Source organism: Panthera leo, chromosome A1 (assembly GCF_018350215.1).
Source record: "Panthera leo isolate Ple1 chromosome A1, P.leo_Ple1_pat1.1, whole genome shotgun sequence".
Classification (NCBI taxonomy): Eukaryota; Metazoa; Chordata; class Mammalia; order Carnivora; family Felidae; genus Panthera; species Panthera leo.
The window spans coordinates 197,110,813-197,136,906 of record NC_056679.1 but is presented as its reverse complement, the minus strand read 5'-3'; the positions used below and the strand labels follow the sequence as shown (position 1 = coordinate 197,136,906).

Below are 26,094 nucleotides of genomic sequence, written 5' to 3'. Positions count from 1 at the left end.
TTTCCACAAACTATACACAAAGTTTCTAACCGTCACAATTCAGTAAAATACAAAAGATGACCTTAAAGATTATGGGAAGAGAAGGCAACACCAGTGGTGACACCTTCCAATCCCGGTGGGTCTAGGGGTGGGGAGGGGGTGATGGTTTCTTTTTCACCGGAGCCCCTTATTTCAATGTACAAAGGAATTACTCTGATTGATATTAAATTGGATTGAAAACAAAGTGGACTAAAAAGCAAATCTACTCTATGTTGGTATGGAAATGGGAAAAAAGAATGAGTCTTTCAAAGTAGGATGGGAGACAGTTGGGGAAAGGTTCTGTGGTTCACACTGCTCCATTTTTACTGAAAGTAAAATCAGGGCAGCCCGGTATTTCTTTTCTTTAATCCCCTTTGCATATGCTTGCAAGGTTCGCCAGCTGTCCACACGGTCATCTTCACTTTCCTCAAAGTTTCCTGCCACTCCCTTTCTCACTTGGCTTTTTCTCCAGCTTCTATCTTTTCTCCCCCTGTTACTTCCTTTCACGCACCTCTCCCGACCGCTCGCGCTTCTCTCTCTTGCCTTTCAATTTCCAGCTCAGCAAAGCGTGTGGCTGTCTGTTTATACACTGTTTGTTTGAACAGCTCAGGATCCCCCTCCTCCACATTTGTAGGTTTCATTTCTCCTTTAATTGCTTGTTTCACTCTCTCACAGTATGTTCTATGTATTCTTTTCCTGCTTGATTTATATCCAGGGTCCTCTTCCTTTGCTCCTGATCCAGGAGCAACTTGTAAGCTTCATCCACAGCTTCAAAAGCCTTTTGTGCTATCAGCATCATCTTAATTTTTGTCAGGATGCACCAATATGGATAACTGTCAAAATGTCTTTTTTATTCCTTCATCTGTCACTTCAGGATCGATCTGAAGAACCTCAAATGGGTTCAAATTGGAAGTAGGAAGAAACAGGACAGGTCGATCTTTTAATCTGACTTTTGGATGTTAGAACTGAATCTGTCTTTTCTATTTGTTTCACCTCACTGTAGAAGGTCATAAATGCTTCCTCAATGCTCCCTCTGCCAGCTGAATCGCTGCTCATTCCTAGAGCCACCATTTCTCCTTCTTGATGATTGTCTTAATTACATTTTCTTTTCTCCAGCTTACTTGATTAGAAGAATACAGTATATAATACATATAACATAGAAAATATGCATTAATGCCTATTTATGTTATTAGTAACAGTTCTGATTAACAGTTGGCATTAGTAATTAATTCTGGGGGAGTCAAAAGTTACACACAGATTTCCAACTGTGCACGGGGTCAGCATTTCTAACCCCTGCATTGTTCAAGGGTCAACTGTAGATCACAGAGAGATACTCATCACACAAGGAAGTTAACTAATGAGAGAGAAACCCGGCAGCTGCAACCAGACATTAAATCAGCATTGAAAGAATGGGAAATAATAGAGCTAGAAATGAAAGAATAGGCAATTCAAAGTAATTTAAGAGATTTTTAAAATTAGGAACCATAATGAAGCAATAGAGTATTATGGGAAAAGGTACAGACAGATTTGATAAATAACAAAATCGAAGCCCTGGAAACGAAACACAAAGGCACTGCGTAGAAGGACTCACTGGGTAAATTAAATAAAAGATTCAGCACAGCAGAGGAAAAAATTAGTGAGCCCAAACACAGATCTGCAGAAATCACTCAGAATGTGGCAGGGAGAAACCAGAAAATGAAAGAATTAACCAAGCAAGATGGAAGATGGAAGGAGATGCCCGATGGAATCTGATAGAACTTGCACGGGAGAGGCTCAAAGAGATGGTATTCACAGGGAGAGTGATGAGGAATATTCCAGAATGGAAGACATGAATCTTCAGATTGAAAATGCACACCAAGTTCTAAAGAAGGTAGATAAAAATAACAGGTTTTTTTAAAAATATGATTTATATTTCTTTGCAGGTTTTGTGTGTTCAGGTCTTTCCTCCCAATCCTTTTGTCTGGGTTTAATTTCCATTTCATCTAAATGTTCATTTCGGTAAGATGAAAAAAGTAAGTAAAAATATAAGAATACAGATTGACAAAATAAACACAAATAATATGTATAGAAGGAAATAACAGTAATCGATGATAAAAATTAATGAAATTATTTCTATGTTTTAAGAGCTCATTTCCTGGGTACTGTTGTTATAGAATTATTTATTGCTTCTGTGACAAACAGGCCGTTTCTCCATGGGCAGATCAGAAATCCACTTCTGGGGTGATTTCACTCTCAGTGTACTGTCTATGCAGTCAGTAAAGCCTTCCAGGGGAAACACACCAGCACGGGGAGGGAGCCTGTGGGAAGAGGAGGGGGACCACCAAATGCCAGAAACTTGACACCAAAGAAACACAGACTAAGAGTGACACCCAGTGGCCAGACTACCCGCATAGCGCAGGATGCTTCCCAGGACCCCCACATCCTGGCTGCTGCTTGTGGCCAGATCGTTTGTGGGGGTTTCCTCTCATTAATGTGTTTCAGGGAGGTCTGTGATCTAGAGAGTGCTTTGGTGGGGGTGTGAGGAGCCGGTTCCCCTCTCTCCTCCTCTGCCATCTATCCCTGTCTCCTGGCTCACTTTCCCCTTCCCTACCCAATGTGCAGTCTCTGGTGATGGGGTCCCATAGGTGACCAGGTAGAGAGGTCAACAGAAGACACGATGGAAACAAGGAGAATTTCTCCCACCACCACTTCGATACAGGGGTGATGTGCTCCATGGTGAGAGTGTATCCCCTACAGCTAAGCCAGTTAAAATGTGATAAATTAATTTAGCGGTACTGACCTCTTGAAATTCAGGGAGAGGGTATAAGATATTGGAGTGCCAGTGCAGACAATCCACGTCATCACAAAAAAGGTCCCGATGAAATTAGACCTCGTTAGATCCACCCCATTTCTGCAAATAGTGCTGCGGGTATGTTTCTAAACTCTCCAGCAACAGCAAACTTGGAGATTGCACTAAGGAAACGCTGGCTCAGATGCAAAAGCCCATAAGAAAATTATAAAATCTGACACCTGTCCCACCACCCAATTGAATTGTCTCTCAGAAGTCACCACCAATAATCACCACCACAATAAGAACTAGCACAAATTGATATCACACACACACACACACACACACACACACACACACACACCATGCCAAGCACCATCATAAGTGCCTTACATGCACTGGCTCATTTAAATTCTATTAGGCAATCCTATTAGGCAACTACTAATATTATACTCATTTTACAGATGAGAAATTTGAGGCATAGAAAGAGAAATTAATGTGTCCAAAGTCACAGAGCTGGTGAACTAACGAAAACACATGATGTTCTCACATCGTCCCCAAACGCCCTTCAGGCAGGCTGAACCTTGGAGGATGTAGACAATCCTAGGCAAAAACGTGAAGGAGGGTACAAAAAGTAGTGGGAAAGAAATAGATGAAGACTTGGCAGTCAAACATTCAATGTATGTTTGGCAGATAATACAGAGTCCATATGAACTATGGCCAAAAAAAATTATATGGAATGCAGTATTATGAGTCATGATGATGGGGGGCGGAGAACGGCAGCCAGATTGTGCTGCATGTTGTACATCAGCCTGAAGAGATTGAAATTAACCTTGTAGGCAGTGGTGAGTGATGAAGGATTTATAAACGAGTACATGTCACAGTCAAAATTAATGTCCTTACAAAGATGTATTTGGTTGTGGTGTCTAGATGGTATACAGATGAAGTATGAGTTTGAGCATGGGTCATCCTTTAAAAAATTTTTTTTTACATTTATGTATTTTTGATAGAGAGAAACAGAGCACAAGTGGGGGAGGGGCAGAGAGAGAAGGAGACACAGAATTGGAAGCAGGCTCCAGGCTCCGAGCTGTCAGCACAGAGCCTGATGCGGGGCTCGAACCCACAAACCGTGAGATCATGACCTGAGCCAAAGCCGGATGCTTAACCGACTGAGCCACCCAGGTGCCCCAAGCATAGGTCATTCTTCCACAAATTCAGTCTGTCTTAGTCAATGTACCATGTGCGTGAGAAAAAAAATATCTGTTCTATAGTGATAGGATATGGTGTTCTCTAAATATCAGTTATGTCAAGATGATTCGTTTTGGGATGATCTTTATTTTTACTGACTTTGTGTATGCTTCCAGTTATGTGTGAATTTTTGTTCTTTTAATTGCTGAGGGTGTTAAGATCTCCAACTGTGATTGTAGAATTTTCATTTCTTCCTTAAATTCTCTCAATTGCTTCTTTGTGTATTTTAAGGATCTATTATTCAGCACCCACATTAATGATTGTATATCTTTTTGGGTACAACAGCCACTCCAGCCTTCATGTGCTTGCAGTTTACGTGATATATTTTCCAATCCCTTTGCTTTTAAGCTATCTTTATGTTTAAAATGTACATCTTGTGAAGAGCATTCGTTAGGTCTCACTTTTTTTCGTCAGCTCTGACAATCACTCCCCAGTAATTAGAGTGTTATTTTACAGACTTCTAGACCCCATAGTTTGTGATGAGAAATCAAATGTCTTTAGACTTGATATTTTGTAAAGAAAAAGCATTCATGACACTTGTTAAAGATGTTAAGAAAGACTATATTTGAGAAGGGACTACTGCAGTGGGGGTTTTACAGTAGGGGAGACAGATCAGGCTCAACTCCAAATACAAGAAGAAGTGAAGATTTATAGCCAAGGAGCAGCACAGGGGAAGTAAATGGAAAATTACTAAAACAAAACATCAGGAATATGAGGATTCTTGATAGTCTTGCTCAACAGAATTCTTGCTGAAGGCAAGCCAGGATGATAAGATATTGAGGGTAGGAGGTGAGGAATTTGATCAGATATCAAGGGTGATCAGATACTAAGAGGGAACTGTGGCTAAACGGACTCAGCAGGATTCTTGTTACACCTGGGCTAAGTGGACCAAGGGCAGAGCCTAAGGCTGGGACCTAGTCAGACTCAGGAACTTGATTCAAGTTTGGTCGAGGTAGAGAATCTGTCATATTCCACCGTATGTCGTGCGTCATTTTCCCTAGCTCTTTCAACATTTTCTCTTTACCTTTGGTTTTCAACACTTGGACTATGATGTGACTAGGTGTAGTTTTCTTCTAATTTATCTTACGGAGCTTCTTGAATTTGTACCTGTGAGAAGATGTCTGCCCTATTCTACCCCCTCCCCCTTTCATTTGAGGAGTCCAATCATGTGGGGAGTCTATAATGTTAGACCTTTTGATATTGTCTCCCATGTCCCTGAGGCTCTGTTGACCTTTTTTTAACTTTCTTTGAACAGTTTGAGGATTACAACAAAATTGAGATGAAGATACAGAGATTTCCTACATACCCACTAGCCACCCCCCCCAACACACACATGCATAGCCACCCCTGTTAACATGACTGGTACAATATTTACCAAGGATGAATCCACATTGACACAGCATAATCGCCCAAAGTCCATAGTTTGTCATAGGATTCATTCTTGCTGTTGGATATGCTATGGCTTTGGACAATGTACAATGACATACAGTCATCATTATAATATCATACAGAATATTTTCACTGCTTTAAAAATCCTCTATGCCCTGCTTATTCATCACAACCCCCTCCCCCACAGTCACTGGTCTTTTTACTATTTCCATAATTTTTCTTTTTCCAGAGTGTCATATAGTTGGAATCATACAGTATACAGCCTTTTCAGAGTGGCTTCTTCCACTTAGCAAGATGCATTTAAGGTTCCTCCATGTCTTTCTGTGGCTTGATAACTTGTTTCTTTTTAGTATTGAATAATATTCCATTGTCAGGATGAACCACAGTTTATCTATCCTTTTACCCATTGCAGGACATCTTGGCTGCTTCCAAATTTTGGCAATTAGGAATAAATATCCATGTCCAATTTTTTACATGAACATAAATTTTCAACTCCTTAGAGTTAACACCAAGGAGTGCAATCACTGGATCTTATGATAAGACTATATTGCTTTTGTAAGAAACCACCAAACTGTCTTCTAAGGTGTCTGTACCATTTGCATTTCCACTAACAATAAATGAGAGTTCCTGTTGCTTCACATCTTCACCAGCATTTGGTGATGTCAGTATTCCAGAATTTGGGCATTCTAATACGTATGTCATGGTATAAATGTGCATTTCCCTAATGACAAATGATGAGGAACATCTGTTCATATACTTATTTTCCTTCTGCATATCTTCTTTAGTGAGGTGTCTGTTAAAGTCTTTGGTCTGTTTTTTAATTGGGGTGTTAGTTTTGTTATTGTTGAGTTTTAAGAGTTCTTTGCTTATTTTGGACACCAGTCCTTTATCAGATACATTTTTTAAATAAATGTTTTCTCCCCAACTGTGGCTTGTCTTCTCATTCTCTTGACATTGTCTTTCACAGAAGCACAAGGTGTTTGTTTGTATTAATTTTAATGAAATCCAGTTTGCCAATTATTTCTTCCAAGGATCATGTCTTCCCAAGGTCATCTAGGTTTTCTCCTATGTTATCTTGTAGGAGTTTTATCGTTTCACATTTTACATTTAGGTCTGTGCTCCATTTTGAGTTAATTATTGTGAAGGATGTAAGTTCTGTGTCTAGACCAGACACAGGCCCAGATGTCCAGTTATTCCAGCACCATTTGTTGAAAAGACTGTCTTGGCTGCATTCTTATGCTTTTGTTCCTTTGTCAAAGATCAGCTGACTGTATTTATGGAAGACTATTTCCTGGGCTCTCTGTTCTCCTCCATTAATCTATTTGCCTATCTTTTCCAATACCACACTGTCTGGATCACTGCGGCTTTATAGTAAGTCTTGAATTCAGCTAGCATTAGTCCTCCAATTTTGTTCTTCTCTTTCAATATTGTGTTGGCTCTTCTGAGTCATTTGCCTCACTCCATATAAATTTTAAAATCATTTTGCCAATATCCATAAAATAACTTACTGGGAGTTTGATTGGGATTGCATTGAATCTACAGATCAAGCTGGGGAGAACAGACAGCTTGACAATATTGAGTCTTCTCACTCATGAACGTGAATATATCTCCATATGTAGTTCTTTGATTTCATTTATCAGAGTTTAATAGATTTCCTAATACAGATCTTGTACATACTTTGTTAGTAAGTATTTCCTTTTGGTGAATGCTAATGTAAATGGTATTGTGTTTTTAATTTCAAATTCCACTTGTTCATTGTTAGTATTTAGAAAAGCAATTGACGTCTGTATGCCAACTTGTATTTTGAAAACTTGCTATGACTACTTATTGTACATTGTCCAAAGCCATAGCATATGATCATGTCATTTGTGAACAATGATAGTTTTAAGTCTTTCTTCCCAACCTGTATACCTTTGGTTTCCTTTTCTTGCCATACTGCATTGGCAAGGACTTCTAGTACAATGCTGAAACTGAGTTCTGAGTAGGGATATCCTTGCCTTGTACCTAACCTTAGAGGGAAAGTTTTGAGTTTCTCACAATTAAGTATGGTGTTACCTGTAGGTTTTTTGCAGACAGTCTTTATCAAGTTGAGACAGTTCCCCTCTATTCTTAGTTTACTGAGAGTTTTTATCTTGAATGGGTGTTAGATTTTATTAAATGTTTTTTTCTGCATCTATTGATATGATCATGTGATTTTTTTCTATGGGATGGATTATATTAATTGATTTTCAATGTTAAACCTGCTTGCATATCTGGATAAATCCCACTTGGTCATAGTATATAATTCTTTTTATACTTTTTTGGATTCAATTTGCTAATATTTTGTTGAGGACTTTTGCATCTATGGTCACAAGAGGTATTGCAGTTTTCTATTCTTGTGATGTTTACGTTTGGTTTGGTATTAGAGTAATACTGGCCCCATAGAATGAATTAGGAAGTATTCCCTCTGCTTCTATCCTCTAGAAGAGATTTTAGAGCATTGATATAATTTCTAACTTAAACATCTGGTAGAATTCACCCAGGAGCCCATCTGGGTCTGGTTCTTTCTTTTTTGGAAGTTTATTAATTGTCAATTCAATTTCCTTAATAGATAAGGGCTTATTCAGAGCATCTATTTCTTCTTGTGTGACTTTGGACAGGTTGTTCATTTCAAGGAATTAGTCCATTTTGTCTACATTGTCAGATTTGTGGGCATAGAATTGTTCATACTATTTCTTTATTATCCTTTAATTTCTGTGGGTTCTAATAATAATGTCCCCTCCTTTGTTTCTGATATCAGCGATTTGTGTCCTCCCTCTTTCTTCATCTATTTTATTTTTTATATATTTTATTCATCTTTTCAAAGAGCAGTTTTGAGTTTCATTGATTTTTCTCTATTGATTTCCCGTTTTCAATTTCATTGGCTTTTGCTCTAATCATTACTATTTCTTTTCTTCTATGTACTGTGGATTTAATTTGCTCTTCTTTTTCTAGTTTCCTAAGGTGGAAACATAGATTATCAATTTTAGATATTTCTTTTTTTTTAATAAACACATTCAATGCTAGAAATTTCCCTCTAAGTACTACTTTCATTGCATCCCATAAACTTTGATAAGTTATGATTTCCATTTCATTGAGTTCCAAATTTTCTTTTAAATTTCTCTTGAGATTTCTTCTAGAATCCATGTGTTATTTAAAATTGTGCTATTTATAGGGCACCTGGGTGGCTCGATCGGTTGAGTGTCCGACTTCAGCTCAGGTCATGATCTCACAGTTCATGAGTTCAAGCCCCACATTGGGCTCACTGCTGTCGGTGCAGAGCCTGCTTTGGATCCTCTGTCCCCACCCCCACCCCCACCCCCTGTCCCTCCTCTGTTCACACACGCCCTGTCTCTCAAAAATAAATAAACATTAAAAAAAAATTAAAAGTGTGCTGTTTAATCTCCACATCTTTTGGGATTTTCCAGTTATCTTTCTGTTATTGATTTCTAGCTTAATCCTGCGGCAGTGTGATAGCAGAAATCGTATGATTCTATTCTACATGAGGAGTGTTTTAAAATTTTTAAAATGCATACCTAATATTCAATACAATCATTAAAAAACAGTCAAGCTAAAAGAAGACAGGAAAAGAAGAAAATGGAACAAAGGACAAATGGAACAACAACAATAGCAACAAGAAAAAGGTTAACAAGATGGTAAATTTAGGCCCAACCAATAATAATTACATTAAGTGAAAATGGCCTAAACTCTCCACTTAAAGATTGCCAGATTGGATAAAGGGAACTAAATATATAAGTATAAATATAAAGATATAACTAGGTTAAAAATAAAAGTATAAAAATAGAAATGCCATTCAAACACCAATCAAAAGAAATGCCTCATATTGATTAAAGCAAATTTCAGAACGAGGAACATGATCAGGGATAAATAGAAACATTTTGTAATAATAAAAAGGATAACATATTTAAAAGATATTAACAATCTTAAAAGAGTATGCACCAGGGCTCCTAGTTGGCTCAGTCAGTGGGGCATGCAACTCTTGATCTTGGGCTTGTGAGTTCAAGCCACTATTGGGTGTAGAGATTACTTAAAAATAAAATCTCTTTTTAAAAAGTGTATGTACCTGCCCTCTGCCCCTCCCCCACTCATGCTCTGTCTCACTCTGTCTCTCAAAAATAAATGTTAAAAAAAATTTAAAAAAAAAAGGGGGGGGGTACCTGGGTGGCTCAGTCACTTGAGTGTCCAACTTCGGCTCAGGTCATGATCTCGCGGTTTGTGGATTCGAGCCCCACGTTGGGCTCTGTGCTGACAGCTCAGAGCCTGGAGCCTCCTTCAGATTCTGTGTCCTCCCCTCTCTCTGCTCCTCCCCCACTCGTGCTCTGTCTCACTCTGTCTCTCAAAAATAAATGTTAAAAAAAAACTTTTTCAAAGTGTATGTACTTACCAACACAGCTTAAAATGCATGAAGCAATAAATAATAAATCTGAAAGAAATAATAATGTCCACTGTTTGAGTGGGATATTTTATTAATTTTTATTTTTTTATTTTTTCAAGTTTATTTTTGAGAGAGTGAGACAGCTCAAGCAGGGGAGAGGCAAAGAGAGAGGGAGACACAGAATCTGAAGCAGGCTCCAGTTTCTGAGCTGTCAGCACAGAGCCCGACACAGGGCTCGAACCCACCAACTGCAAGATCATGACCTGAGCCGAAGTTGGATGCCCAACTGACTGAGCCACCCAGGCGCCCTTTACCAGGATATTTTAACAGTTCTCTCTCAGTAATTAATAGAACAGGTAGACCAAAAAAACCAAAACAAAACAAGACAACAACAAAACAAAAGACAAAACAAAACAAAACAAAAAACCACCACCACCACCAAAAACCAGTAAGGATTCAAATCTTGAATAACATTTTAATCAACTTGACCCAACTGACATTTATACAAGAGTGCACCAAAACACATCAGAATAGGCCATCTTTTCAAGTGCATATGGAACACTCACCAAGAAGAACATATTCTGAGATGAAAAAACAAATGTTGAGAAATTCAAAAAATTAAAATCATCCAAGAATGTTCTCTGAACACAAAGGAATTAAATTAGAAATCAATAAAAGAGAAATACCTGGAAAATCCCCAGATATGTGCAAATTAAACAAAACACTCCTAAATAACTCAAGGGATGAGGGACAAATCAGAAGGGAAATTAAAAAATAGTTTGAATGCAATGAAATCAACCTATCAAAATCTGGGGGTTGCAGGAAAAGCAGTGCTTAAAGGGATCTTTATCACATTAAATGCTTATATGAGAAGAGAAGACAGTCTCAACTCGGTCGTCTAAGCAGGCAAACTAAACAAGTAAGGAGAAGGAGGAAAGAAAATAGTAGAGATAAGAAAGAGCAGGAATCAAATAGAAACTGAACAAACACATAGACATTACATTTAATTTAAATTCGTTCTGATAATCACTTCACAAGTCAGATCATTATGTTGTACATGTTAAACTTCTACAGTGCTGTATGTCAAGTATATATATTTTTTAATGTTTTATTTTTGAGAGAGAGGGGGAGAGACAGTGGGAGAGGGGCAGAGAGAGAGGGAGACACAGACTCTGAAGTAGGCTCTAGGCTCTGAGCTGTGAGCACAGAGTCCGACGTGGGGCCCGAACCCACAAGCCGTGAGATCACGACCTGAGCCGAAGTCAGATGCTCAACCTACTGAGCCACCCAGGTGACGCTGTCAATTATATTTCAATTAACCTGGGAAAAAATAGAGAATATCTATGAACCGAAACAGTTATTTCTTTGAAAAACCGGTAAAACTCCTCTGGGCCAATAGACAGACTGCTTCCTGGGACGCAGAAACAAAGGCCTCTGTCTGCACCATCCCTCCAGGGCTGAGAGATCAAGGGACGTCAGCCTGAGCGGGGTTAGGTAGGGGCGCCCTTCCTAACAGCGCCCCTTCTCCAACCTCCTAGCAGATACTGGACAGACGGAAAGCCGGCTCAGTGCACAAAGCAGCCTTTGATATCCAGCTGCAGCAGGAGGCCCAGGGAGGGTGGGAGGGGCAGCCCAGCCCTCAGGACCCATAGTCCTTGCTCTGTCAGGCCTCTGACCAGGGAGCAGAGCTCCTCCCTGCCTCTCTGCAGATTGCTCCATGCCTAGCAGGCTCTGGCACATTCCTCACATTCTAGGATTGAGATACACAGTTTGGTTCCTGTGGGGGAGGCCAGGGTGGGGGAGGAGGGCAGGGAGCATCCCAGGAATCAAGGCTGCTGTGCTTGTTTTCCCCCTGACTGCCTTGGCCCTCACGGACTTGCCTGCCAATGAGCAAGTGATCCCCACCCGGCCTCTCTCTGCAAACACCTCCCTGAGCGATCTGGGCAACACCGGAGCCGTGGGCGCAGCGTCTCACTTCGGCCCCAGCAGCATCAGGGAGCCAACCCCTCATCGGGGGGCAGGGGGGTGTGTGCAGAACCCCAGCCCCTGCTCCTAAAATCAGGAGGAATCTGGGAAATCGCCTGATGGAGCCCAGCACCTTACAGATGAGTGGACGGAGGACCAAATGTGGGAAGGCTAGGAGTACGCACAGAATCTAGTTACACAAAACAAACCTCATTTGCGTTTTGGATAGTCAGCAGAGCAGAGGAATGCAGTTGACATAGTGAGCTGAACTTCAAAAGCCTCCCGTGAGATCTCACAAATGAGATGGAAAAACTATGGACTGAATCCAAATAAGGTTAGACAGATTGATGACTAATTTAAAGGCCACTAATAAATTACGTAATACTTCCTCGGGTGCTAGTTTCTTTCTTTTTTATGGGCATATAGTTGACATATAATGTCATATTCGTTTCAGGTATACAGCGTAGTGATTCCACAGTTTTATACATTATGCAGTGCTCACCAGGATAAGCGTAGTCACCATCTGTCACCGTACAAAGTTATTACAATGTTATAGACTATATTTCCTGTGCTGTACTTTTCGTCCCTCTAAGTTACCCGTTTTAGAGCTGGAAGTTTGTGCCTCTTAATTCCCTTCACCTGTTTTGCCCCTCCCCCCCCCCCCCGGAACCACCAGTTTGTTCTCTGTATTTATGAGTCTGTTTCTAATGTGTGTGTATGTATGTGTGTACATATTGGCTTTATTTTTTAGACTCCACACATAAATGAAATCATATGGTATTTGTCTTGCTCTGCCTGACTTATTTCCCTTAGCATAATACATTCGAGGTCCTTTCGTGTTGTCACAAATGGCCAGAGTTCGTTCTTTTTTAATGGCTGAGTAATATTCTGCTGCATTTACATACCCCATCTTTGTCCATTCATCTATCAGTGGACACGGGCTGCTTCCATATCTTGGCTATTGTAACTAATGCTGCAATAAACATGGGGATGCATCTCTCTTTCCAAATTAGTGTTTTCATTTTCTTTGGGTAAATACCCAGCAGTGGAAGTACTGGACCATACACAGTATTTCTGTTTTTTAAAAAAAAATTTTTTTTTTAACATTTATTTATTTTTGAGACAGAGAGAGACAGAGCATGAATGGGGGAGGGGCAGAGAGAGAGGGAGACACAGAATTGGAAGCAGGCTCCAGGCTCTGAGCCATCAGCCCAGAGCCTGACGCGGGGCTCAAACTCACGGACCGCGAGATTGTGACCTGAGCTAAAGTCGGACGCTTAACCGACTGAGCCACCCAGGCGCCCCCACAGTATTTCTGTTATTAATATGCTGAGGAACCTCCGCAGTTTTCCATGCTGGCTGCACCAATTTACGTTCTCACCAATGGTGCCCAAGGATTCCCTGTTATCCCCATCTTGGATGCTGTTTTTTGAGCACGTTCTTCGTCCAGTTCTCATGCCAGTCCATTCCAGGCCAAAATTTAATCAAGTCTTGGATGGAGGCACAAACTCACTCTTTTATATAACACTGAATGAGCCCCTACTCTGCACTGGAAACTAGTGACACTGTTGAGTGAAAACAGAGCCCATGCCTTCACAGAACCCATGATCCATCAGTCACTTAGAGGTCAACCAAAGTGTCCCACAAATGATTATGCAACAAGGGCTGTGACGGGGAGGAAGGGAAGTACAATAAGTACATATAAAAGAGGAGGGTGGTGCCTGGGTGGCTCAGTCCGGTAAGCATCTGACTCTTGGTTTCGGCTCAGGTCGGGATCTCACGGGTCATGAGATCGAGCCCCGTGTCAGACTCTGTGCTGACAGCACGGAGCCTGCTCGGAATTCTCTCTCTCTTCCTCTCTCTCTGCCCCTACACACTCTCTCTCCTCTCCTCTCTCTCTCTCTCAATAAATAAATAAACATTTTTTTACATGAGGAGGCATGTAGGCAGGGAAATCAAGGAAGGCTTCCCTATAGAAGGGACTCTTCAGCTACCATCTGAAAAATAAGTAAAAGTTACATAGGCAAAGATGAGAGAGAAAAGAATTCAAGAGGGACCGGCATGTCTCCCAGAGGCCCTGTGCCAGGAGGGGAATAGGACTAGTGTGAGGGAGTGAAAGGCCACTGAGCAAAGTGCAGGGAGCTCTGGGGAGCTGATATTACCTGTTAGAATGAGAGCTCTATGAGGACAGAATTTTTATTATTTTGCTCACAGCTGTGTCCCCCAGAGCCTATAACTGTGTGCCTATTACTGTGCCTTCCACACAGTAGATACTGACAGATAGTGAATGAATGAGTGAATGCTGGCTTGGGAAGCTGGCAGAGTGCTCGAGTGACAGGGGATCTGAACAATAGAAAGGGTGTAAGACTTCAGGCAATGGGACATTATGAACAGATTTCTCTATTTTGTAGCTCCTAGTTTCTTGAGAGATTTTATTATGAATGGATGTTGAATTTTGCTAAAATGCTTCATCTGCATCATTAAAATAATTATGTTCTTCGCTTGTCTGCTGATATGGTAAATTACATTGATCGATTTTCAAGTGTCGAACCAACCTAGCATCCCCCACTTGTGTTATCTTTTTTAATATACTGCTGGATTTGATTTGCTAACATTTTGCTGAGGACTTTTGTATCTATGTCCATCAGGTATATTTGGGCTTTAGATTACTTTTCATGAAATCTTGGTCTTTGTCTGGTTTTGGTATCATGTTAGTATCGGCCTCATAAAGTAAGTTGGAAAATGTTCTACCCTTTACCATTTTTTGGAAACATTTCTCTAGAACTGGTATTATTTCTTCCTTACGTGTTTGGAAAAATTCACCACCATGTAGCCCTGATCAGACTATTTCTTCTTGAGTGAGCGTTGGGAGTTTGGGTCTTTCAGGCAATTTTTCCATTCCGTGTAAGTTCTCAAATATGTTAGTGTAAAGTTGTTTATAATCTTTTAATTCCTGTAAGATGTATAGTAAAGTCTTTTCTTTCATTTCTGATATTGGTAATCGGTATCTTCTCTCCTCTTTTTCCTTGATCAGACTGACTATAAATTTGTAAGTTATGGCTCAACAGCTTTTTCTCTATTATTTTCCTGTTTTCTATTTCATTGATTTCTGCTCTATATTTCCTTCCTTCGGCTTCCTTTGTGTTTAACTTGCTTTCCTTTTATAATTTCTTAAGGTGGTAGCTGAGATCATTGTTGGAGACTTTCCTTCTTTATAAGTAATTAATTCTATACATTTTCCTCTGAGCATTTCTTTAGGTGCATCACACATTTTTTGAATATGTTGTGTTTCCATTTGTTTAATTCAAAATACATTAGAATTTCCTTCATGATTCCTTCTTTGATCCACAGATTATTTAGAAATGTGTTTTTAAATTTCTAATTATAGTTTTTGCTGTATCTTTCTCTTATTCAATCCTAGTTTAACACTATTGTCATCAAAGAACATGCTTTGTATTATTTAAGTCCTTACAAATTTGCAGGTATTAGTTTCATGAGCCAGCATATGAATTACTTTGGTGAATGTTCCATGTGTATTTGAAAAGAATGCTTATTTTGTTATTAGGTTCTACACATGTCAATTAAGTCAGGTTGGCTGATAGTGTCTTTCAGGTCATCGACCACAAGTTGGTAGACCGCGTCCTCAGTGTCCTTCAGTTCCTCTGGTATATTCCAGGTCTTCTTCACGAGTCACATAGCCATAAATATGTACGCACTTAATAACAGAATTGGAGAATAAATAAAGCAACATGATGTAACTAAAAAAAAAAAGGAAAGACAAGTCCACAATTATATTTGAAGACAACACTGATAGAACAAGTAAATGAAGAGAAGTTACAAGAGAAAAGAATAGAAAAAGTATAAATTCTATCTGTATTTCTACATCATCGTTAGCATATCATCATCATCAAACATTTATGCCTCCCTGGTATATACTTGACCATTAGGAGTTGCAAACTTCTGTGTTCACAAGAGCCAAGCAGGTGACTAGATAAGTGGAGGTGGCTGGCTGACACTCAGCTTTTGAGGGTGTCAGGGAAACAACAGAAAAAGGTACAGCCCTGAAGCACAGGAGAGGACATGTCCAGTCTAAGGGGAAAAGCCCTACTCAGCTGTTCCAGAGTAAGTAACATGATGTAAAATTTGACCAGGACTTCTGTTTTGGCTTAGTAACCAGAAACCCACATCTTTAAGTGAAATATCCTCCATTTTTTAATGTTGGAAAGGTAAATCAAAATAGTACTTGAAACATTGTGTGGACCAATACCTTAGTATAAAAAAACTTGGCTGTAGGCCAAGTCCAACCTAAGGGCCTTTGCCTTGCAACCTCAGGTATAAATGTCAATTATTCCTCTTGGAGATTTACTTTTCAGTTGGAGTAATGACATAGGCACTCGGGTTATACACTTAGGATCTGTTGAGAACAAAGTGGGAAACACTGACTCATTCAACAAACAGGCCCTTACCACCTACTATATACTAAGCATTACTCTAGCAGTAGAGATTTATCAGTGAAAAAACAGATGAAATCTTTGCCCTCAAGGATTTTATAATCTAGTGAGAAGATAAAGATAGTGAAAATCACAAATAAATAAATAAATACCATAATGAGTTATATGATACGTACTATAAAAAAAAAAAAGTGTAATTGCCAGGGTAGAAGGGCTGCAGTTTTATCAGAACACAGACACATGATCACTGAGAAGGTGACAACTGAGCAAAGACTTAAAGACATGAAGGAGGGATCCATAGACATCTAGAAGAAGGGCCTGCCAAGAAAAGGAAAGAGCCAGTGCAGAGCCCCCAGGGTGCGGGGAAGGCACAGAGCTTCCACGACTTCTCCAGGTGCACCCTTCTCCCCAAATCTCCGGGTGTTCAGCAACCCAGAAGCTCTCCAAACCTTGTTCGCTTGCATTTTTATGGAGGCTTCGTTACACAGTCATGATTGATTAAACCATTGGCCACTGGCAATTGATTCAACCTCCAGGTTCTCTGCCCTCCCCAGAGGTCAGTAACAGGACTGAAAGTTTCAACCCTCTAATCACATAGTTGGTTCTCCTGGCAACCCATCCTTAGGTTAGTTGCAAAAGTCACCTCATTAACATAAAGGAGACACCTTTATCACTCTCAACATTTAGGGAATTCCAAGGGTTTGAAGAGTTTGAACCCTGGATGAAGACCAACTATATATGAGAAATATATTTTGATCATCTAAATGACAAATGTATCTTTTTCTTACAAATGACAATATCATAAAAGTGTTGCTTGAACAAAGTGAGCCCCGGGGAAAGGATCAATCAAGATTAGGCAGGAAGCAGAGAGCATCTTCAAAGGAGTCACTGAAGAGCATTGAGTATAAAGACTACAAAGCTGTGGACAGAGGTAAGGTAAACCAGCAAGGTCAAGCCCCCGAGAATTAGCAATAGCACTCCTTGGCCAGAAGGGGTCAGCAGAGAACAGCATTCCCAGAGCCCGGAGAAGGCTGGCTATAGGAGCATTACTGACAGACGTGGTCTTTGGTAAAAGAACAGTTATGGCCACCACCAGGCTTGGCAGGGAAGGAAAGAGAAGACTAACTACCCCGGTCTCTCTCAGCTCCCATTTCCCCCATCCCAAACCAGCGCCTGCCATCGACTGATCCAACTACAAGCCAAAAGACTGTGAAGAAGGTTTGAAGATTCCCGCGACCAGTCTCCCGGAGAAGAGAGAGGGATGGAAAAGGCTGAAGAGTGAATCTGGGGGACAAGATGAGAGTGTCCAGGACCGAGAGAGCAGTGGGAGATGAGGTCAGAGAGGTGTGAGGTTTTGTAAAGCCTGATAGAGTGTTTCAAGAATGTTGGCTTTTGCTCTAAGTGAAATGTGGAGCCACCACGGGACTTTTAGCAGGAGACTGAGGATGTGACCTGTATTTTACCAAGATTTTACCACTCTGGCTGCTCTGTAGAAATGGATTGTGTGTGAGGGAAGGGCAGGGGTGGAGTCCATTGGCCCTGACTTGGACCATGGTGGTAACAGTGGAGGTGGTGAGAAGTGTTCTAATTCTGGATAGTTCCAAGAAGATCTAAAAAGATTTCCAGATGGACTAAGAGGAGGATGTAAGAGAAAGGCAAGCATTGGGATGAGTAATGTTTTGGCCTGAGCACCTAGAAAGATCGAGTTGCCTTTAACTGAGAGGGGAGAGCCAGCAAGTAGAGCTAACTTAGCAGTGTGGGTGGGTGGGTAGTGGATGTATTAAATTTGAGTCTATTAGACATCCAAATGAAGGTACTGAGTAGACGTTTGAATATACCAGTTTGGAGCTCATAAGAAAGATCTGGACTGAAAATATAAATTTGGGAACCACCAACAATGAAATATATTGGAAATATGAGAAGGGAGAAGCACTACCAGATGGGGAAACAAAGAAAGCTTCACAGAGCAGGGGGCATGTCGTTTGCATCTTGAAGGATAGAATTGTGACTGCAGAAATAAGTGAGAAGAGCATTCCAGACAGAGGAAAAGCCACTTGGAAAAATGCTAAGATAGGAAATTAGAGGCAGGTTTGGAGAAGGCCAGTAGAGTCAGCAGGTAGACTTGTTGTTAAAGGAAGTCAGAGGCAGAAATGGAGCTAGAACATGGTTCCTCATTTCCAGTTCATTCATGCAGTTGTCATATATTCATCAAACATCTCTGGGCTACCTACTCGGTCTAGGTGCTATGCTCTGTTCTGAGCATTAATAATAAAAACACGTATTGAGCATTAATTATGCACTCAGAGGGAAAAAAGTCACCATCAACGAAATGAAAAGGCAACTATGGAATGGAAGAAAATATTTGCAAATCACAGATTTGATAAGGGGTTATTATCCAAAACAATATTTTAAAAAAAAAAAAAAACACCTCACACAAGTCAGTAGCAAAACACAAACCCTTTGACTAAAAAATCGGCTAAGGAACTGAATAGACATTTTTCCAAAGACAGACAGATGGCCAACAGGTACATCAAAAGGTGTTCAACATTGCTAATCATCAGATGAATGCCAATCAAAACCACAGTGAGACAGTATCTTACACCTGTTAGAATGGCTGTTAGAGAAAAGACCGGAGATAACAAGTCTCAGCAAGGGTGTATAGGCAAGGAAGCTCTTGTGCACTGTTGGTGGGAATGCACACTGCTACAGCCACGATGGAAAAGAGTATGAAAGTCAACAAATTCAATTAAAAATAGAAGTAAACAAATTAAAAACAGAACTACTAGCAACAATGATCCAGCAATTCCACTTCTGGGTCTTTACCTGAAGTAAATGAAATCACTCTTTAAAGAGATATCTGTACCGCATGTTCATTGCAGCATTATTTACAATAACTTCAGTGTCTACTGACAGATGAATAAGGAAAAGACCCATATTACATATATGAATAAGGAAAAGACCCATATACATATTACAGATGAATAAGGAAAAGACCCATATTACAGATTACATATACCCATATATATATATGTACATATATATACATATATGTACATATATATATACACACACACATATATATAGCACATAAATATTATATATATATGTTTATATATATATGTATCTCCAGTAAGTTTTTGCTATTAGTTTTTGTTAATCTATGTATTAGCAAATATATATTTAAATATATATATGTACACAAATATATATATATATTTTTTTAAGTTTACCTATTTATTTTGAGAGAGTGGGAGGAGGGGAGGGGCAGAGAGAGAGAGGGAGCGCGAGAGAGAATCTCAAGGAGGCTCCGCACTGCCAGCACAGAGCCCGATGTGAGGCTCGAACCCGCGATTCATAACATCATGACCTGAGCCAAAAGCAAGAGTCAGACACTTAACTGACTGAGCTGCCCAGGCACTCCTCAAAGATACATTTCCAATGGAATAATAGTCAGCCATTTAAAAAGGAGGAAATTCTGCCATTTGCAACAACAGGAATGGACCTTGTGGGATAATTATGCTAAGTGAAATTAGTCACTTAGAGAAAGACAAATGATGTCACCTATATGTGGCACCCCCAAAAAAAACCCAAATTCATAGAAACAGAGAACAGATTGGTGGTGGCCAGGGGTAGAAGGTGGGGCGTAAGCAAAATGGGGGAAAGTGGTCAAAAGGTACAAACCTCCAGTTACAGGATAAATAAGTCCCAGCCATGCGACATATAGCATAGTGATATAATTAACAATACTGTATTGTATATTCGAAAATTGCTAAGGAAGGAGATCTTAAAACTTCTCATCATGGAAAAAAAAATTTGTAACTACATGAGGTGATGGACGTTAATGAAACGTATTATGGTCATCATTTTGCAATATACACGTGTAACAAATCATTATGTTGTGCACCTAAAACTAATACAATGTTATATGTCAATTACATCTCAATAAAGCTGGAAACAAAAGTAATGAACAAAAGAAAAATACAAGAAGAGTGAAATTTTTACAAATATATATATATATATATATATATATATATATATATATAAAGTAGGTGTCATATATCTATCTATCTATCTATCTATCTATCTATAGATAGATAGATATATGACACCCACTTTGTGCTAGACATTCTCCAAGGCAGTAGGAATAGAGCAATGAATGAACTAGACCCAGATCCAAGCTCCTAGGGAACTTTCAGAGTAAAGTTTGTCCTGCTTTCACAAAGACCCACCTGGCAATGTGCCCCCTCCTGGAGACTCACCTACAGCCCTAGTCCAAGAGCACTCACCTTTTACCCACTTCCTACTCCGCCCTCTACATCAAGATGCCTGGCTCTTTGGTTTTTATAACTAATGCTTTATTTCAAATTTTATACTTTCATGACGAGAATTCTTTTTATATTATATGGATCTCTGGAATAAATTTCCTGTCAACAAAGTAAAAAACAAAAGGGAGGGGAGAAAAGAAAAAGAATTTCCCTGAGTCCTCCTAGCACTCCACCAAAGCTATATTAACATTACCCCCGTTTAAAGACCAGGAAACAAGAGTCTGAATGACGTGCCCCAGCTCACTCAGACGACAGGGCACAGCAGAGCCGGGGTTCGAGCCAGGGCAGTGGGACTCCAGGGCTCTGTCCTTACCACTCGGTTAGTGCCCGTCACTCTGGCAGGAAAGGCGAAGCAGCGTCTGTGGCTGGAGAGCCCTTGTCACATGGTAGCAGATTACCAAGCCACGGGCGGGCGAGGTGTTCTCCCGGCTTCCCTCTGCACGGATGAGCATCGTGCCCTTGCCAAGGGTCAGGGGAGGACCTGGCGGCCGCAGCTCGGGAGGGGCGGGGCTGCTGACCTGCTGACCCGGCAGAGGTCACCAGTGGCCAGCTGTGACCTCACCCGGGACAGCTGATCCTCTTTCAACGTGTCAGTTTCCTATTTCTTGGCTCCCACAGCCAGCCTGGGGTCAAGGGGCGGGCGACGGGAGCCCCACCCTGGGAGGCTGGCAGCGCAGGAGTCCATTCCTGCTTGTTCTCCTCCAACCCACCTCAAAGAGAAAGAAACTGAGGCCCATAACGACTAAATCATTTCTTCAACCCTTTTAGGCAATCCCGTGGCAAAGCCCGCATTAGAACTCAAACCCCGGGACCTTCAATTCAGTGTGCTTCCGCGAACGTGCTAACACCAATAAGCTCAGGCTTGAAAATCAGGTTCCCTAGTGAACAAGCTGGGATAGGATGGTGTGTCAGGACACGAGCCCAGGACGGACACTCCCCACCGCTCCCAGGGAAAGGAATTTCTCCTCAGTCCAGCTATCTTTCAGGGACACTCAGGTTTTGCAATCATCGGACTCAGCAAAGGGCAAGGGAAGCAGGAATCCTTCCGCCCAACGAGCCCAGGTCAGATGTCCTTCCTGGGGAGACTTGCATCTGGGCTAAAAGAGGCCTGTGCAAGCAGCAGGCCTGGAACTAGTGACAAATAGGAGTTTCAACACCACCCCCACCCCCCACCCCCACCCCCGTTCGGGAGCCGTAAATAAGCGGAAGAAGGCACAGCGAGAAGAGGACGAGGAGGAGAAAAGTCATGGCTAAGCGCGTTGTGTCCCGAAGGGCCTTAACCAGCAGGGGGCAGTACAGACACAGCATCTGAGCTACAGAGAAAATCCTCCGCGGTGACCTTTTTTTATTCTTTGCAGGTGCAGCGATCACCACCACCAACCCGTGATTGTACAACAGGTCCCTGTTTGTAAAGCTCGTCCGAAGTCAGCGACTCCTTACATCCTTGCACCACGAAGCAGCAGGCCTTTGTGTGAGGAACATGTCAGCTGACTTCTCTGAGGTCTTATTTCTAATAGTCTTAGAAATAAGCAGAGATGAGTTTTCTCACATATGGGGGTGCGGGCGTGTGTGACAGGGAATACACAAACAGGAGCTTCATCACTTAAAACGTATAAAAGAATATAAACCAGAAACACACACACACACACACACACACACACACACACCCACAGCACCAACCTCACATCCGTCTTCAACAATTCTGCCTAATGATAAAGTCTAGATGCTTCCAACCTACCCAGAACCACATTCCTATAGCGCTGAAGCAAACAAGCAGACAAACGTCACCCACACACTTACGAGCACAGTCAGCAAAAGTGAGACAGAACGTTTTAAACACATAGGTGAGCTCTTCTCAACTCTTAAAGTGTGTTTTAATACCATACACTGCTACTTTCCCAAACCTTAAAATGCAAACGAGCCCTTTGGGAATCTTACTAAAATGTAGATTCTGATACTGTAGGGCGGAGGGAGGGCCCAAGTTTTTGCGTGTCCTGGCAAGCTCCCAAGCGACCAGTGGCTGCTGGTCTATGGACCACACTTTAAGTAGTAAGGCCACAGCCCATGTCACCCAGGGCCAATGCTTTCCCTGGACGGAGGCCTCCAGTTAGCTTGAGATGGGGGAAATGGAACTGCAAACCCCTTGGTTCCTTATCTTTCACTCTGAGCATCTCCCCACTGAGAGTAACTCTGGTGTTTAAAGACACATTTTGTTTATATACGGCCCTTAAAGCCTATCAGTTAACCTGAACCTAACCTGTAGAAACTATGATCCTATAATAGCTCCAGGCTTCCAAGTCATTCCAAGGACTATTTTAACTATTACGAGATTTGGGGGTCTGATCCTCTGATATGTGTGAGTCCCACATACGCAACACCACCATTGACTTACAGCAGAGAAAGAATTTTTGTGAGTGTTTTATTTTGTTTAGTTGTCACTCAGTTCCAGTGGTTCTCGACCAGGGGCAATTTTGCCTCCTGGGAACATTTGACGATAACCAGGGACCTTTCTGGTTGTCACAGCTGGCTACTGCATTCTGGTGGGCCAAGGTCAGAGATGCCGCTAGACATCCTACAGTGCACAGGACAGGCCCCGCAACCAAGAATGATCCCGCCCAAAATGTCAGTGGCACCAGGGTCAAGAAACCCGGCCCTATTCAATCCACTCACACTGATCCATATCTTCGGCAATCTATTGAATGATTATTTGAATATTGCCACAGATCAGGGGAAAGAAAAAGATGGCGGACAGCCTTTCATATTGGACCTTAGAGGTCTTGCTGTCTTGGTGCCTGAGGCATCCAGTGGTGGGCCTGCCTTCCAACTCTGGACAAGCTGGACAAGCTGGACAGAATGGATACGTCGTGGACAAGCTGGATGGAATGGACCAGTTACACAAAATCTCTCAGCTTTCACCCCCTCAGATGTCAAGTGACTGTTAGCCCCTGTAAGAGGACAGGGATGTTTCTATAGGGGGTCTCTCTTTGGGACAGCAAAGTATACACATCCTCCTTGCACAGAGGAGTGCTTGTGGGTTTACTGAAGGAATGAATGATACCTGACATGCTTATAACAATCTTTCTTTAGCACTCTGATGGTCACTCCTACTTTTTCAATCTGGATGAGAAACGTGAATGTTAGGGATTCCTATCACTAGCTGCACCTTGTCCTGGCAAAGCCAGACTTGCACTCCAGGATTTGCACAGCATCCTTCACTATGCGTGTACTGTCTTGGAAGTAGGAAAGGCTAGCGTCAGACAGCCTGGGTGCAAATCTTAGCTCCCCTACACGAGCTTGGACATTTGACTTACTCTCTCTAAGCCTCAGTTTCTCCATTTGAAATAATAAAGGGAATAACACTTCCTATCTCATGGGGCACTGGGAAGAATCAAAGCTAAGTGAGATGGTAACATGCCAAGCCCTTAGCGCAACGTCTGGCCCACAGCAAGCTGTCAGTAAAAGGGGGCTTTGTCATGCTTTTGGTCTCCAGCCTCCAAATCAAGGGCACCCGCTCAGTTCCCTGTCCAAACAGCAGTAGAGCGAGAGTACCAAAATCAGAACCTGGCCCCAGAGACCAGGCTGACCCAGCTCCTTTCTGCTGTGTGGAAAGTCAGGAGCTGACCCTCCCCACTCCCCACTCCATGTGCCTGAACAGAGGGGTTCTGAAACCAATATTCCCTACTCTTCTGCGTGCCGGCTTAGTCCTATTCAGAATACAGCCCGATGACTAGATACACCGCATTTTCATTCTGCTCAAAGGCCAAAGGACACCAATAAAGACATCAAAGCTCAAAATTGTTTGGAGAGCAAAGAAACAAATGAGGAGAGAAAAATGTGGTCTTTGATTCAATAATGAATTTTGCATCAAGGGCTCCGGATCACAGCTCACCAGAGACCATGCTGCCGCACGTTCTGCATTCCATTTTTTATGAGAAAGAGGAAAATGGCGGCCGGGGGGGGGGTGGGTGGAGGGGACACACAAACCGATACTAAGGGCATATTAAAGAAAGGGTATTCAAGCATATATCTTGATTTGAGCATGTGGACCCAAACCATTTATATTTTATAGCATAGTAAAAGCTTGGAGCAGAAAAGGAGCATCCAGTCCAACCTCTTTGTCTTCTAGATGAGCAAACCGAAGCCTCTGGGCATTAAATAAGGGCCCCACATTTTCAGCCTCATAGCAACCGACTTAGGCAGGGGAGCCATGGGGCTTGTTCCTCCATCCACTCCTGCCTCACTCAAGGATTTGACTCTTGCCTGGAAGGGACTGGAAGGAAGCTTGGCATCCTTCTTCTCCCAGGGCACCATTCTCGCTGGGCTTGCGAAGCTCATGCATTCATTCGAGTACTCTTTACTGAGCACTTACGATATGCCAGACACCATTCTTGGTACTCGAACTACAGAGAAGGACCGGACAGGTGCTTGTCCCTAATGCACCTGCCTTCCAGGGGGCTACCCGGTCTGCAAAAGGGCACGACCCAGCTCTACAACAGAATTCTGGTGATGTTCCATGCTCCTGGGGGAAGTAACATAGCTTGTGTTAAGGGAGAGGGACTGGTGTTCACTAGAGATGAGATCTGACCCCTGAGAAGTAGCCAGTCATGTGGAAGTCAGAGGGAACAGTGTTCTAGTTAAAAGGAACAGCAACCCCAAACACCCGAGGCAAGCTAGGGAGGCAGAGTGACCAGAAAGGAAGCCAGTGGGGCCAGAATAGAATGAACAAGGAGAAGATGGTAGGAGTGGAGCTGGGCTGGGAGCACTTGCCCCAGGACTCCAGGAGGTGGAAGCAAGACTGAGATTCGGACTGGAGTGTCCAGGCTCACAGTTGTTATAGTTCTGCATCAACTATGCTATGCAGACCCTTCTCTCATGTTGAGTCACCCACCGGGTCAGCTACAAGAGGACCCTGCCACACTGGGAGGACCCCGGCCATGCCGAGCTCACACTCAGGATATGGCATAGGGCAAGCCTCTAAAGGCCAAGGGAGCCCCCAAGACCAGATGGACCAGACAGCATGGAGACGGGAAGTGGACCCATCCCTCCCTAGTAGGCGCCATGACTCATACAAAGTTAGTCGGTCATGAATCAGTCCTGCCAGCCCAGAGGAAGGGCTCAATAGAGTCAAAGGCTAATTTTAAAAACCACTATTATTAATTTTTGATCCCACAAGAACTCATGAATACATTTTCCTTATTTAAAAAAATGAAATGAAACGAAACATGGTCCCTAAGGCTAGTGTCCCCTTAAGACTCCTCTCCTCCAGGGGGCACCCAGGTGGTTCAGTCAGTTAGGCAACAGACTTCGGCTCAGGTCATGATCTCATGGTTCCTGAGCTCGAGCCCCACTTTGGGCGAACCCCGCTCCTCTCCCTCTCTCTCCCTCTCTGCCCTCATGGGATTCTCTCTCTCCCTCTCTCTCTGCCCCTCGCTCACTTGCACCTTCTCTCTCTCAAAAATTTTTTTTTAAAAAATTAAAAAAGAAAGACTCCTCTCTGCCAATCCTGGCCATCGGGTC

The 26,094-nt window shown here is 42.0% G+C and overlaps 1 protein-coding gene, 1 long non-coding RNA gene and 1 pseudogene across 3 annotated transcripts in view; 1 reads left to right on the top strand and 2 right to left on the bottom strand.

The window, feature by feature from the left end:
• The window catches only part of SH3TC2 (SH3 domain and tetratricopeptide repeats 2), an 89,926-nt gene extending 68,836 nt beyond the window's left edge, over window positions 1-21,090 (bottom strand). For both annotated transcript variants that reach the window (XM_042949756.1, XM_042949748.1), the window contains exon 1: window positions 20,891-21,090. The gene's annotated coding sequence lies outside the window, so the exon portion shown is untranslated. The remainder of the gene's footprint in view (window positions 1-20,890) is intronic.
• Window positions 126-1,089, bottom strand: LOC122198401 (annotated as a pseudogene).
• A 116-nt stretch (window positions 21,091-21,206) lies between the features above and the next one.
• Window positions 21,207-22,005, top strand: LOC122226508. The gene is made up of 2 exons (XR_006205654.1): window positions 21,207-21,639; window positions 21,936-22,005. It is a non-coding gene; the product is annotated as an uncharacterized LOC122226508 (long non-coding RNA).
• The last annotated feature ends 4,089 nt before the right edge of the window (window positions 22,006-26,094 follow it).